Source organism: Labrus bergylta, chromosome 13 (genome assembly GCF_963930695.1).
Source record: "Labrus bergylta chromosome 13, fLabBer1.1, whole genome shotgun sequence".
Taxonomy (NCBI): Eukaryota; Metazoa; Chordata; class Actinopteri; order Labriformes; family Labridae; genus Labrus; species Labrus bergylta.
In genome coordinates, this window is record NC_089207.1 from 7,041,261 (window position 1) to 7,055,366 (window position 14,106).

The following is a 14,106-nucleotide window of genomic DNA, read 5'->3' on the forward strand; positions in this document are numbered from 1 at the left end:
AAAAAACAATCCTCCATTAGGAATCACAAAGGAACACTTACTAATTATATGAAAATTCATAATTATTACAATCAGTCCCTATATATGCTATAGATGATCCCCAATCAAAATTCAGTGTAAGCTACTTTGTAGGAAAGTAGAAGCAATGATAAACAAATAAAAAAAGAACTGCAGTGCATAGCAGGAGGTTACAGCGCCCCCTGCTGGCTGAAGCAGGTATTAAAAGCTTACAGCACCTGGTATTCCCAGGCGGTCTCCCATCCAAGTACTAACCAGGCCAGTTTTGAAAGAGGGAAGTTAATCTTCACGGAATCGGTTTGTTCAATGTGTTTATCAGACGTTTGAACGTTCAGTTTGCCCGCAAGTCGTGAAACAAGTCTTAAAAACAAGCTGCAAGTCTTTAGTTAACTCCCAGCGTCAAAGTATTGCTGAATCTAGTAAGATTAAGTGTAAGTCTATCCATAGGCCCACACGTTTGAGTAGAAAAGTAATAAAATCAACTAGGTCATAGTCACTTGCTCTAATTTTGGCGAGGTGTTACTTTAAACCTAAGTATGTATAAATAACCCTTTAACAACCTGTTCATTCGCTTACGGCCATACCACCCTGAACACGCCCGATCTCGTCCGATCTCGGAAGCTAAGCAGGGTCGGGCCTGGTTAGTACTTGGATGGGAGACCGCCTGGGAATACCAGGTGCTGTAAGCTTTTAATACCTCCTTTAGCCAGAAGAGGGCGCTGTTGCCTCACTAGTGGAGAAAGGACTGAGAGAAACAGGCCAGTGGAAAATGAAACATGATTTTATTTGGCAGTCTGTCCTCTTTTTTTTTGTTGCAATTTTCATCAATGTTTTCAGTGAGTATTAATACATATTACGCTCTCTGGAGGCTGTTTTCAAAGTTCAGTTTTACATTCAAAAAGTACATGTAGCCTACTTACGTAAGGACTACTGCATTAACATATTTTAATTACTTGTACTTAGGTTACTCTTTACTTCCCCACAACACTCTGGTAGCCATATTATACATTTGATTCAACTGGAAATATTCACCATCATTATAAATGTTTTCACATCAATAATAAACATTTACACCAAATCAGGAATTATTATAAATGATTACTATTAAGATTGAATTTAAAAAAAACCTGCAAACAAGTGATGCTTACTTATCAATCAATATTTTTTCAGAATCAATTGACGATTTTTCAGAAGTTGACCATTTTGCATCGTCACTTTTACTGTGGATTTATTAAGGTTTTCAATACTGCAAACTTGTGAACAGTGAACAGCAGAAATAAGTTTAAATGTTGCATTAAGGCACACAAGATTTAGGATTATTATAGTAGCCTAAGCAGTGATTGATTAAGATATAAGGGACAACTCGAAATTATGTTTTTATCACCACTTACTTGTTTTGAGGTAATCTTGAATGACAAATGAATAAATCAGCCATTGCAATGTTTCATGTAGAAATCATAACCCTGTGGGGCATACATATTTGATCCCCTCACATTCTCCATTGTAACTAATCATTAAAAAAAACAATCCTCCATTAGGAATCACAAAGGAACACTTACTAATTATATGAAAATTCATAATTATTACAATCAGTCCCTATATATGCTATAGATGATCCCCAATCAAAATTCAGTGTAAGCTACTTTGTAGGAAAGTAGAAGCAATGATAGACAAATAAAAAAAGAACTGCAGTGCATAGCAGGAGGTTACAGCGCCCCCTGCTGGCTGAAGCAGGTATTAAAAGCTTACAGCACCTGGGATTCCCAGGCGGTCTCCCATCCAAGTACTAACCAGGCCAGTTTTGAAAGAGGGAAGTTAATCTTCACGGAATCGGTTTGTTCAATGTGTTTATCAGACGTTTGAACGTTCAGTTTGCCCGCAAGTCGTGAAACAAGTCTTAAAAACAAGCTGCAAGTCTTTAGTTAACTCCCAGCGTCAAAGTATTGCTGAATCTAGTAAGATTAAGTGTAAGTCTATCCATAGGCCCACACGTTTGAGTAGAAAAGTAATAAAATCAACTAGGTCATAGTCACTTGCTCTAATTTTGGCGAGGTGTTACTTTAAACCTAAGTATGTATAAATAACCCTTTAACAACCTGTTCATTCGCTTACGGCCATACCACCCTGAACACGCCCGATCTCGTCCGATCTCGGAAGCTAAGCAGGGTCGGGCCTGGTTAGTACTTGGATGGGAGACCGCCTGGGAATACCAGGTGCTGTAAGCTTTTAATACCTCCTTTAGCCAGAAGAGGGCGCTGTTGCCTCACTAGTGGAGAAAGGACTGAGAGAAACAGGCCAGTGGAAAATGAAACATGATTTTATTTGGCAGTCTGTCCTCTCTTTTTTTTTTGTTGTTGCAATTTTCATCAATGTTTTCAGTGAGTATTAATACATATTACGCTCTCTGGAGGCTGTTTTCAAAGTTCAGTTTTACATTCAAAAAGTACATGTAGCCTACTTAAGTAAGGACTACTGCATTAACATATTTTAATTACTTGTACTTAGGTTACTCTTTACTTCCCCACAACACTCTGGTAGCCATATTATACATTTGATTCAACTGGAAATATTCACCATCATTATAAATGTTTTCACATCAATAATAAACATTTACACCAAATCAGGAATTATTATAAATGATTACTATTAAGATTGAATTTAAAAAAAACCTGCAAACAAGTGATGCTTACTTATCAATCAATATTTTTTCAGAATCAATTGACGATTTTTCAGAAGTTGACCATTTTGCATCGTCACTTTTACTGTGGATTTATTAAGGTTTTCAATACTGCAAACTTGTGAACAGTGAACAGCAGAAATAAGTTTAAATGTTGCATTAAGGCACACAAGATTTAGGATTATTATAGTAGCCTAAGCAGTGATTGATTAAGATATAAGGGACAACTCGAAATTATGTTTTTATCACCACTTACTTGTTTTGAGGTAATCTTGAATGACAAATGAATAAATCAGCCATTGCAATGTTTCATGTAGAAATCATAACCCTGTGGGGCATACATATTTGATCCCCTCACATTCTCCATTGTAACTAATCATTAAAAAAAACAATCCTCCATTAGGAATCACAAAGGAACACTTACTAATTATATGAAAATTCATAATTATTACAATCAGTCCCTATATATGCTATAGATGATCCCCAATCAAAATTCAGTGTAAGCTACTTTGTAGGAAAGTAGAAGCAATGATAGACAAATAAAAAAAGAACTGCAGTGCATAGCAGGAGGTTACAGCGCCCCCTGCTGGCTGAAGCAGGTATTAAAAGCTTACAGCACCTGGGATTCCCAGGCGGTCTCCCATCCAAGTACTAACCAGGCCAGTTTTGAAAGAGGGAAGTTAATCTTCACGGAATCGGTTTGTTCAATGTGTTTATCAGACGTTTGAACGTTCAGTTTGCCCGCAAGTCGTGAAACAAGTCTTAAAAACAAGCTGCAAGTCTTTAGTTAACTCCCAGCGTCAAAGTATTGCTGAATCTAGTAAGATTAAGTGTAAGTCTATCCATAGGCCCACACGTTTGAGTAGAAAAGTAATAAAATCAACTAGGTCATAGTCACTTGCTCTAATTTTGGCGAGGTGTTACTTTAAACCTAAGTATGTATAAATAACCCTTTAACAACCTGTTCATTCGCTTACGGCCATACCACCCTGAACACGCCCGATCTCGTCCGATCTCGGAAGCTAAGCAGGGTCGGGCCTGGTTAGTACTTGGATGGGAGACCGCCTGGGAATACCAGGTGCTGTAAGCTTTTAATACCTCCTTTAGCCAGAAGAGGGCGCTGTTGCCTCACTAGTGGAGAAAGGACTGAGAGAAACAGGCCAGTGGAAAATGAAACATGATTTTATTTGGCAGTCTGTCCTCTCTTTTTTTTTTGTTGTTGCAATTTTCATCAATGTTTTCAGTGAGTATTAATACATATTACGCTCTCTGGAGGCTGTTTTCAAAGTTCAGTTTTACATTCAAAAAGTACATGTAGCCTACTTAAGTAAGGACTACTGCATTAACATATTTTAATTACTTGTACTTAGGTTACTCTTTACTTCCCCACAACACTCTGGTAGCCATATTATACATTTGATTCAACTGGAAATATTCACCATCATTATAAATGTTTTCACATCAATAATAAACATTTACACCAAATCAGGAATTATTATAAATGATTACTATTAAGATTGAATTTAAAAAAAACCTGCAAACAAGTGATGCTTACTTATCAATCAATATTTTTTCAGAATCAATTGACGATTTTTCAGAAGTTGACCATTTTGCATCGTCACTTTTACTGTGGATTTATTAAGGTTTTCAATACTGCAAACTTGTGAACAGTGAACAGCAGAAATAAGTTTAAATGTTGCATTAAGGCACACAAGATTTAGGATTATTATAGTAGCCTAAGCAGTGATTGATTAAGATATAAGGGACAACTCGAAATTATGTTTTTATCACCACTTACTTGTTTTGAGGTAATCTTGAATGACAAATGAATAAATCAGCCATTGCAATGTTTCATGTAGAAATCATAACCCTGTGGGGCATACATATTTGATCCCCTCACATTCTCCATTGTAACTAATCATTAAAAAAAACAATCCTCCATTAGGAATCACAAAGGAACACTTACTAATTATATGAAAATTCATAATTATTACAATCAGTCCCTATATATGCTATAGATGATCCCCAATCAAAATTCAGTGTAAGCTACTTTGTAGGAAAGTAGAAGCAATGATAGACAAATAAAAAAAGAACTGCAGTGCATAGCAGGAGGTTACAGCGCCCCCTGCTGGCTGAAGCAGGTATTAAAAGCTTACAGCACCTGGGATTCCCAGGCGGTCTCCCATCCAAGTACTAACCAGGCCAGTTTTGAAAGAGGGAAGTTAATCTTCACGGAATCGGTTTGTTCAATGTGTTTATCAGACGTTTGAACGTTCAGTTTGCCCGCAAGTCGTGAAACAAGTCTTAAAAACAAGCTGCAAGTCTTTAGTTAACTCCCAGCGTCAAAGTATTGCTGAATCTAGTAAGATTAAGTGTAAGTCTATCCATAGGCCCACACGTTTGAGTAGAAAAGTAATAAAATCAACTAGGTCATAGTCACTTGCTCTAATTTTGGCGAGGTGTTACTTTAAACCTAAGTATGTATAAATAACCCTTTAACAACCTGTTCATTCGCTTACGGCCATACCACCCTGAACACGCCCGATCTCGTCCGATCTCGGAAGCTAAGCAGGGTCGGGCCTGGTTAGTACTTGGATGGGAGACCGCCTGGGAATACCAGGTGCTGTAAGCTTTTAATACCTCCTTTAGCCAGAAGAGGGCGCTGTTGCCTCACTAGTGGAGAAAGGACTGAGAGAAACAGGCCAGTGGAAAATGAAACATGATTTTATTTGGCAGTCTGTCCTCTCTTTTTTTTTTGTTGTTGCAATTTTCATCAATGTTTTCAGTGAGTATTAATACATATTACGCTCTCTGGAGGCTGTTTTCAAAGTTCAGTTTTACATTCAAAAAGTACATGTAGCCTACTTAAGTAAGGACTACTGCATTAACATATTTTAATTACTTGTACTTAGGTTACTCTTTACTTCCCCACAACACTCTGGTAGCCATATTATACATTTGATTCAACTGGAAATATTCACCATCATTATAAATGTTTTCACATCAATAATAAACATTTACACCAAATCAGGAATTATTATAAATGATTACTATTAAGATTGAATTTAAAAAAAACCTGCAAACAAGTGATGCTTACTTATCAATCAATATTTTTTCAGAATCAATTGACGATTTTTCAGAAGTTGACCATTTTGCATCGTCACTTTTACTGTGGATTTATTAAGGTTTTCAATACTGCAAACTTGTGAACAGTGAACAGCAGAAATAAGTTTAAATGTTGCATTAAGGCACACAAGATTTAGGATTATTATAGTAGCCTAAGCAGTGATTGATTAAGATATAAGGGACAACTCGAAATTATGTTTTTATCACCACTTACTTGTTTTGAGGTAATCTTGAATGACAAATGAATAAATCAGCCATTGCAATGTTTCATGTAGAAATCATAACCCTGTGGGGCATACATATTTGATCCCCTCACATTCTCCATTGTAACTAATCATTAAAAAAAACAATCCTCCATTAGGAATCACAAAGGAACACTTACTAATTATATGAAAATTCATAATTATTACAATCAGTCCCTATATATGCTATAGATGATCCCCAATCAAAATTCAGTGTAAGCTACTTTGTAGGAAAGTAGAAGCAATGATAGACAAATAAAAAAAGAACTGCAGTGCATAGCAGGAGGTTACAGCGCCCCCTGCTGGCTGAAGCAGGTATTAAAAGCTTACAGCACCTGGGATTCCCAGGCGGTCTCCCATCCAAGTACTAACCAGGCCAGTTTTGAAAGAGGGAAGTTAATCTTCACGGAATCGGTTTGTTCAATGTGTTTATCAGACGTTTGAACGTTCAGTTTGCCCGCAAGTCGTGAAACAAGTCTTAAAAACAAGCTGCAAGTCTTTAGTTAACTCCCAGCGTCAAAGTATTGCTGAATCTAGTAAGATTAAGTGTAAGTCTATCCATAGGCCCACACGTTTGAGTAGAAAAGTAATAAAATCAACTAGGTCATAGTCACTTGCTCTAATTTTGGCGAGGTGTTACTTTAAACCTAAGTATGTATAAATAACCCTTTAACAACCTGTTCATTCGCTTACGGCCATACCACCCTGAACACGCCCGATCTCGTCCGATCTCGGAAGCTAAGCAGGGTCGGGCCTGGTTAGTACTTGGATGGGAGACCGCCTGGGAATACCAGGTGCTGTAAGCTTTTAATACCTCCTTTAGCCAGAAGAGGGCGCTGTTGCCTCACTAGTGGAGAAAGGACTGAGAGAAACAGGCCAGTGGAAAATGAAACATGATTTTATTTGGCAGTCTGTCCTCTCTTTTTTTGTTGTTGTTGCAATTTTCATCAATGTTTTCAGTGAGTATTAATACATATTACGCTCTCTGGAGGCTGTTTTCAAAGTTCAGTTTTACATTCAAAAAGTACATGTAGCCTACTTAAGTAAGGACTACTGCATTAACATATTTTAATTACTTGTACTTAGGTTACTCTTTACTTCCCCACAACACCCTGGTAGCCATATTATACATTTGATTCAACTGGAAATATTCACCATCATTATAAATGTTTTCACATCAATAATAAACATTTACACCAAATCAGGAATTATTATAAATGATTACTATTAAGATTGAATTTAAAAAAAACCTGCAAACAAGTGATGCTTACTTATCAATCAATATTTTTTCAGAATCAATTGACGATTTTTCAGAAGTTGACCATTTTGCATCGTCACTTTTACTGTGGATTTATTAAGGTTTTCAATACTTCAAACTTGTGAACAGTGAACAGCAGAAATAAGTTTAAATGTTGCATTAAGGCACACAAGATTTAGGATTATTATAGTAGCCTAAGCAGTGATTGATTAAGATATAAGGGACAACTCGAAATTATGTTTTTATCACCACTTACTTGTTTTAAGGTAATCTTGAATGACAAATGAATAAATCAGCCATTGCAATGTTTCATGTAGAAATCATAACCCTGTGGGGCATACATATTTGATCCCCTCACATTCTCCATTGTAACTAATCATTAAAAAAAACAATCCTCCATTAGGAATCACAAAGGAACACTTACTAATTATATGAAAATTCATAATTATTACAATCAGTCCCTATATATGCTATAGATGATCCCCAATCAAAATTCAGTGTAAGCTACTTTGTAGGAAAGTAGAAGCAATGATAGACAAATAAAAAAAGAACTGCAGTGCATAGCAGGAGGTTACAGCGCCCCCTGCTGGCTGAAGCAGGTATTAAAAGCTTACAGCACCTGGGATTCCCAGGCGGTCTCCCATCCAAGTACTAACCAGGCCAGTTTTGAAAGAGGGAAGTTAATCTTCACGGAATCGGTTTGTTCAATGTGTTTATCAGACGTTTGAACGTTCAGTTTGCCCGCAAGTCGTGAAACAAGTCTTAAAAACAAGCTGCAAGTCTTTAGTTAACTCCCAGCGTCAAAGTATTGCTGAATCTAGTAAGATTAAGTGTAAGTCTATCCATAGGCCCACACGTTTGAGTAGAAAAGTAATAAAATCAACTAGGTCATAGTCACTTGCTCTAATTTTGGCGAGGTGTTACTTTAAACCTAAGTATGTATAAATAACCCTTTAACAACCTGTTCATTCGCTTACGGCCATACCACCCTGAACACGCCCGATCTCGTCCGATCTCGGAAGCTAAGCAGGGTCGGGCCTGGTTAGTACTTGGATGGGAGACCGCCTGGGAATACCAGGTGCTGTAAGCTTTTAATACCTCCTTTAGCCAGAAGAGGGCGCTGTTGCCTCACTAGTGGAGAAAGGACTGAGAGAAACAGGCCAGTGGAAAATGAAACATGATTTTATTTGGCAGTCTGTCCTCTCTTTTTTTTTTGTTGTTGCAATTTTCATCAATGTTTTCAGTGAGTATTAATACATATTACGCTCTCTGGAGGCTGTTTTCAAAGTTCAGTTTTACATTCAAAAAGTACATGTAGCCTACTTAAGTAAGGACTACTGCATTAACATATTTTAATTACTTGTACTTAGGTTACTCTTTACTTCCCCACAACACTCTGGTAGCCATATTATACATTTGATTCAACTGGAAATATTCACCATCATTATAAATGTTTTCACATCAATAATAAACATTTACACCAAATCAGGAATTATTATAAATGATTACTATTAAGATTGAATTTAAAAAAAACCTGCAAACAAGTGATGCTTACTTATCAATCAATATTTTTTCAGAATCAATTGACGATTTTTCAGAAGTTGACCATTTTGCATCGTCACTTTTACTGTGGATTTATTAAGGTTTTCAATACTGCAAACTTGTGAACAGTGAACAGCAGAAATAAGTTTAAATGTTGCATTAAGGCACACAAGATTTAGGATTATTATAGTAGCCTAAGCAGTGATTGATTAAGATATAAGGGACAACTCGAAATTATGTTTTTATCACCACTTACTTGTTTTGAGGTAATCTTGAATGACAAATGAATAAATCAGCCATTGCAATGTTTCATGTAGAAATCATAACCCTGTGGGGCATACATATTTGATCCCCTCACATTCTCCATTGTAACTAATCATTAAAAAAAACAATCCTCCATTAGGAATCACAAAGGAACACTTACTAATTATATGAAAATTCATAATTATTACAATCAGTCCCTATATATGCTATAGATGATCCCCAATCAAAATTCAGTGTAAGCTACTTTGTAGGAAAGTAGAAGCAATGATAGACAAATAAAAAAAGAACTGCAGTGCATAGCAGGAGGTTACAGCGCCCCCTGCTGGCTGAAGCAGGTATTAAAAGCTTACAGCACCTGGTATTCCCAGGCGGTCTCCCATCCAAGTACTAACCAGGCCAGTTTTGAAAGAGGGAAGTTAATCTTCACGGAATCGGTTTGTTCAATGTGTTTATCAGACGTTTGAACGTTCAGTTTGCCCGCAAGTCGTGAAACAAGTCTTAAAAACAAGCTGCAAGTCTTTAGTTAACTCCCAGCGTCAAAGTATTGCTGAATCTAGTAAGATTAAGTGTAAGTCTATCCATAGGCCCACACGTTTGAGTAGAAAAGTAATAAAATCAACTAGGTCATAGTCACTTGCTCTAATTTTGGCGAGGTGTTACTTTAAACCTAAGTATGTATAAATAACCCTTTAACAACCTGTTCATTCGCTTACGGCCATACCACCCTGAACACGCCCGATCTCGTCCGATCTCGGAAGCTAAGCAGGGTCGGGCCTGGTTAGTACTTGGATGGGAGACCGCCTGGGAATACCAGGTGCTGTAAGCTTTTAATACCTCCTTTAGCCAGAAGAGGGCGCTGTTGCCTCACTAGTGGAGAAAGGACTGAGAGAAACAGGCCAGTGGAAAATGAAACATGATTTTATTTGGCAGTCTGTCCTCTCTTTTTTTTTTGTTGTTGCAATTTTCATCAATGTTTTCAGTGAGTATTAATACATATTACGCTCTCTGGAGGCTGTTTTCAAAGTTCAGTTTTACATTCAAAAAGTACATGTAGCCTACTTAAGTAAGGACTACTGCATTAACATATTTTAATTACTTGTACTTAGGTTACTCTTTACTTCCCCACAACACTCTGGTAGCCATATTATACATTTGATTCAACTGGAAATATTCACCATCATTATAAATGTTTTCACATCAATAATAAACATTTACACCAAATCAGGAATTATTATAAATGATTACTATTAAGATTGAATTTAAAAAAAACCTGCAAACAAGTGATGCTTACTTATCAATCAATATTTTTTCAGAATCAATTGACGATTTTTCAGAAGTTGACCATTTTGCATCGTCACTTTTACTGTGGATTTATTAAGGTTTTCAATACTGCAAACTTGTGAACAGTGAACAGCAGAAATAAGTTTAAATGTTGCATTAAGGCACACAAGATTTAGGATTATTATAGTAGCCTAAGCAGTGATTGATTAAGATATAAGGGACAACTCGAAATTATGTTTTTATCACCACTTACTTGTTTTGAGGTAATCTTGAATGACAAATGAATAAATCAGCCATTGCAATGTTTCATGTAGAAATCATAACCCTGTGGGGCATACATATTTGATCCCCTCACATTCTCCATTGTAACTAATCATTAAAAAAAACAATCCTCCATTAGGAATCACAAAGGAACACTTACTAATTATATGAAAATTCATAATTATTACAATCAGTCCCTATATATGCTATAGATGATCCCCAATCAAAATTCAGTGTAAGCTACTTTGTAGGAAAGTAGAAGCAATGATAGACAAATAAAAAAAGAACTGCAGTGCATAGCAGGAGGTTACAGCGCCCCCTGCTGGCTGAAGCAGGTATTAAAAGCTTACAGCACCTGGGATTCCCAGGCGGTCTCCCATCCAAGTACTAACCAGGCCAGTTTTGAAAGAGGGAAGTTAATCTTCACGGAATCGGTTTGTTCAATGTGTTTATCAGACGTTTGAACGTTCAGTTTGCCCGCAAGTCGTGAAACAAGTCTTAAAAACAAGCTGCAAGTCTTTAGTTAACTCCCAGCGTCAAAGTATTGCTGAATCTAGTAAGATTAAGTGTAAGTCTATCCATAGGCCCACACGTTTGAGTAGAAAAGTAATAAAATCAACTAGGTCATAGTCACTTGCTCTAATTTTGGCGAGGTGTTACTTTAAACCTAAGTATGTATAAATAACCCTTTAACAACCTGTTCATTCGCTTACGGCCATACCACCCTGAACACGCCCGATCTCGTCCGATCTCGGAAGCTAAGCAGGGTCGGGCCTGCTTAGTACTTGGATGGGAGACCGCCTGGGAATACCAGGTGCTGTAAGCTTTTAATACCTCCTTTAGCCAGAAGAGGGCGCTGTTGCCTCACTAGTGGAGAAAGGACTGAGAGAAACAGGCCAGTGGAAAATGAAACATGATTTTATTTGGCAGTCTGTCCTCTTTTTTTTTGTTGCAATTTTCATCAATGTTTTCAGTGAGTATTAATACATATTACGCTCTCTGGAGGCTGTTTTCAAAGTTCAGTTTTACATTCAAAAAGTACATGTAGCCTACTTACGTAAGGACTACTGCATTAACATATTTTAATTACTTGTACTTAGGTTACTCTTTACTTCCCCACAACACTCTGGTAGCCATATTATACATTTGATTCAACTGGAAATATTCACCATCATTATAAATGTTTTCACATCAATAATAAACATTTACACCAAATCAGGAATTATTATAAATGATTACTATTAAGATTGAATTTAAAAAAAACCTGCAAACAAGTGATGCTTACTTATCAATCAATATTTTTTCAGAATCAATTGACGATTTTTCAGAAGTTGACCATTTTGCATCGTCACTTTTACTGTGGATTTATTAAGGTTTTCAATACTTCAAACTTGTGAACAGTGAACAGCAGAAATAAGTTTAAATGTTGCATTAAGGCACACAAGATTTAGGATTATTATAGTAGCCTAAGCAGTGATTGATTAAGATATAAGGGACAACTCGAAATTATGTTTTTATCACCACTTACTTGTTTTGAGGTAGTCTTGAATGACAAATGAATAAATCAGCCATTGCAATGTTTCATGTAGAAATCATAACCCTGTGGGGCATACATATTTGATCCCCTCACATTCTCCATTGTAACTAATCATTAAAAAAAACAATCCTCCATTAGGAATCACAAAGGAACACTTACTAATTATATGAAAATTCATAATTATTACAATCAGTCCCTATATATGCTATAGATGATCCCCAATCAAAATTCAGTGTAAGCTACTTTGTAGGAAAGTAGAAGCAATGATAGACAAATAAAAAAAGAACTGCAGTGCATAGCAGGAGGTTACAGCGCCCCCTGCTGGCTGAAGCAGGTATTAAAAGCTTACAGCACCTGGTATTCCCAGGCGGTCTCCCATCCAAGTACTAACCAGGCCAGTTTTGAAAGAGGGAAGTTAATCTTCACGGAATCGGTTTGTTCAATGTGTTTATCAGACGTTTGAACGTTCAGTTTGCCCGCAAGTCGTGAAACAAGTCTTAAAAACAAGCTGCAAGTCTTTGGTTAACTCCCAGCGTCAAAGTATTGCTGAATCTAGTAAGATTAAGTGTAAGTCTATCCATAGGCCCACACGTTTGAGTAGAAAAGTAATAAAATCAACTAGGTCATAGTCACTTGCTCTAATTTTGGCGAGGTGTTACTTTAAACCTAAGTATGTATAAATAACCCTTTAACAACCTGTTCATTCGCTTACGGCCATACCACCCTGAACACGCCCGATCTCGTCCGATCTCGGAAGCTAAGCAGGGTCGGGCCTGGTTAGTACTTGGATGGGAGACCGCCTGGGAATACCAGGTGCTGTAAGCTTTTAATACCTCCTTTAGCCAGAAGAGGGCGCTGTTGCCTCACTAGTGGAGAAAGGACTGAGAGAAACAGGCCAGTGGAAAATGAAACATGATTTTATTTGGCAGTCTGTCCTCTCTTTTTTTTTTGTTGTTGCAATTTTCATCAATGTTTTCAGTGAGTATTAATACATATTACGCTCTCTGGAGGCTGTTTTCAAAGTTCAGTTTTACATTCAAAAAGTACATGTAGCCTACTTAAGTAAGGACTACTGCATTAACATATTTTAATTACTTGTACTTAGGTTACTCTTTACTTCCCCACAACACTCTGGTAGCCATATTATACATTTGATTCAACTGGAAATATTCACCATCATTATAAATGTTTTCACATCAATAATAAACATTTACACCAAATCAGGAATTATTATAAATGATTACTATTAAGATTGAATTTAAAAAAAACCTGCAAACAAGTGATGCTTACTTATCAATCAATATTTTTTCAGAATCAATTGACGATTTTTCAGAAGTTGACCATTTTGCATCGTCACTTTTACTGTGGATTTATTAAGGTTTTCAATACTGCAAACTTGTGAACAGTGAACAGCAGAAATAAGTTTAAATGTTGCATTAAGGCACACAAGATTTAGGATTATTATAGTAGCCTAAGCAGTGATTGATTAAGATATAAGGGACAACTCGAAATTATGTTTTTATCACCACTTACTTGTTTTGAGGTAATCTTGAATGACAAATGAATAAATCAGCCATTGCAATGTTTCATGTAGAAATCATAACCCTGTGGGGCATACATATTTGATCCCCTCACATTCTCCATTGTAACTAATCATTAAAAAAAACAATCCTCCATTAGGAATCACAAAGGAACACTTACTAATTATATGAAAATTCATAATTATTACAATCAGTCCCTATATATGCTATAGATGATCCCCAATCAAAATTCAGTGTAAGCTACTTTGTAGGAAAGTAGAAGCAATGATAGACAAATAAAAAAAGAACTGCAGTGCATAGCAGGAGGTTACAGCGCCCCCTGCTGGCTGAAGCAGGTATTAAAAGCTTACAGCACCTGG

At 36.6% G+C, this 14,106-nt stretch overlaps 9 non-coding genes across 9 annotated transcripts; all 9 read left to right on the forward strand.

Moving 5' to 3' along the window:
* The first annotated feature begins 588 nt into the window (after positions 1-588).
* On the forward strand, positions 589-707 carry LOC136181517 (5S ribosomal RNA). Its single transcript, XR_010667864.1, has one exon. It is a non-coding gene; the product is annotated as a 5S ribosomal RNA (ribosomal RNA).
* A 1,417-nt stretch (positions 708-2,124) lies between these two features.
* LOC136181528 (5S ribosomal RNA) lies at positions 2,125-2,243 on the forward strand. The gene has a single exon (XR_010667875.1). It is a non-coding gene; the product is annotated as a 5S ribosomal RNA (ribosomal RNA).
* A 1,423-nt stretch (positions 2,244-3,666) lies between these two features.
* LOC136181539 (5S ribosomal RNA) lies at positions 3,667-3,785 on the forward strand. The gene has a single exon (XR_010667886.1). It is a non-coding gene; the product is annotated as a 5S ribosomal RNA (ribosomal RNA).
* A 1,423-nt stretch (positions 3,786-5,208) lies between these two features.
* LOC136181550 (5S ribosomal RNA) lies at positions 5,209-5,327 on the forward strand. Its single transcript, XR_010667897.1, has one exon. It is a non-coding gene; the product is annotated as a 5S ribosomal RNA (ribosomal RNA).
* A 1,423-nt stretch (positions 5,328-6,750) lies between these two features.
* LOC136181561 (5S ribosomal RNA) lies at positions 6,751-6,869 on the forward strand. Its single transcript, XR_010667908.1, has one exon. It is a non-coding gene; the product is annotated as a 5S ribosomal RNA (ribosomal RNA).
* A 1,423-nt stretch (positions 6,870-8,292) lies between these two features.
* On the forward strand, positions 8,293-8,411 carry LOC136181572 (5S ribosomal RNA). The gene has a single exon (XR_010667919.1). It is a non-coding gene; the product is annotated as a 5S ribosomal RNA (ribosomal RNA).
* A 1,423-nt stretch (positions 8,412-9,834) lies between these two features.
* On the forward strand, positions 9,835-9,953 carry LOC136181582 (5S ribosomal RNA). Its single transcript, XR_010667929.1, has one exon. It is a non-coding gene; the product is annotated as a 5S ribosomal RNA (ribosomal RNA).
* A 1,423-nt stretch (positions 9,954-11,376) lies between these two features.
* Positions 11,377-11,495, forward strand: LOC136181608 (5S ribosomal RNA). The gene has a single exon (XR_010667955.1). It is a non-coding gene; the product is annotated as a 5S ribosomal RNA (ribosomal RNA).
* Positions 11,496-12,912: 1,417 nt separating this feature from the next.
* Positions 12,913-13,031, forward strand: LOC136181592 (5S ribosomal RNA). The gene has a single exon (XR_010667939.1). It is a non-coding gene; the product is annotated as a 5S ribosomal RNA (ribosomal RNA).
* The last annotated feature ends 1,075 nt before the right edge of the window (positions 13,032-14,106 follow it).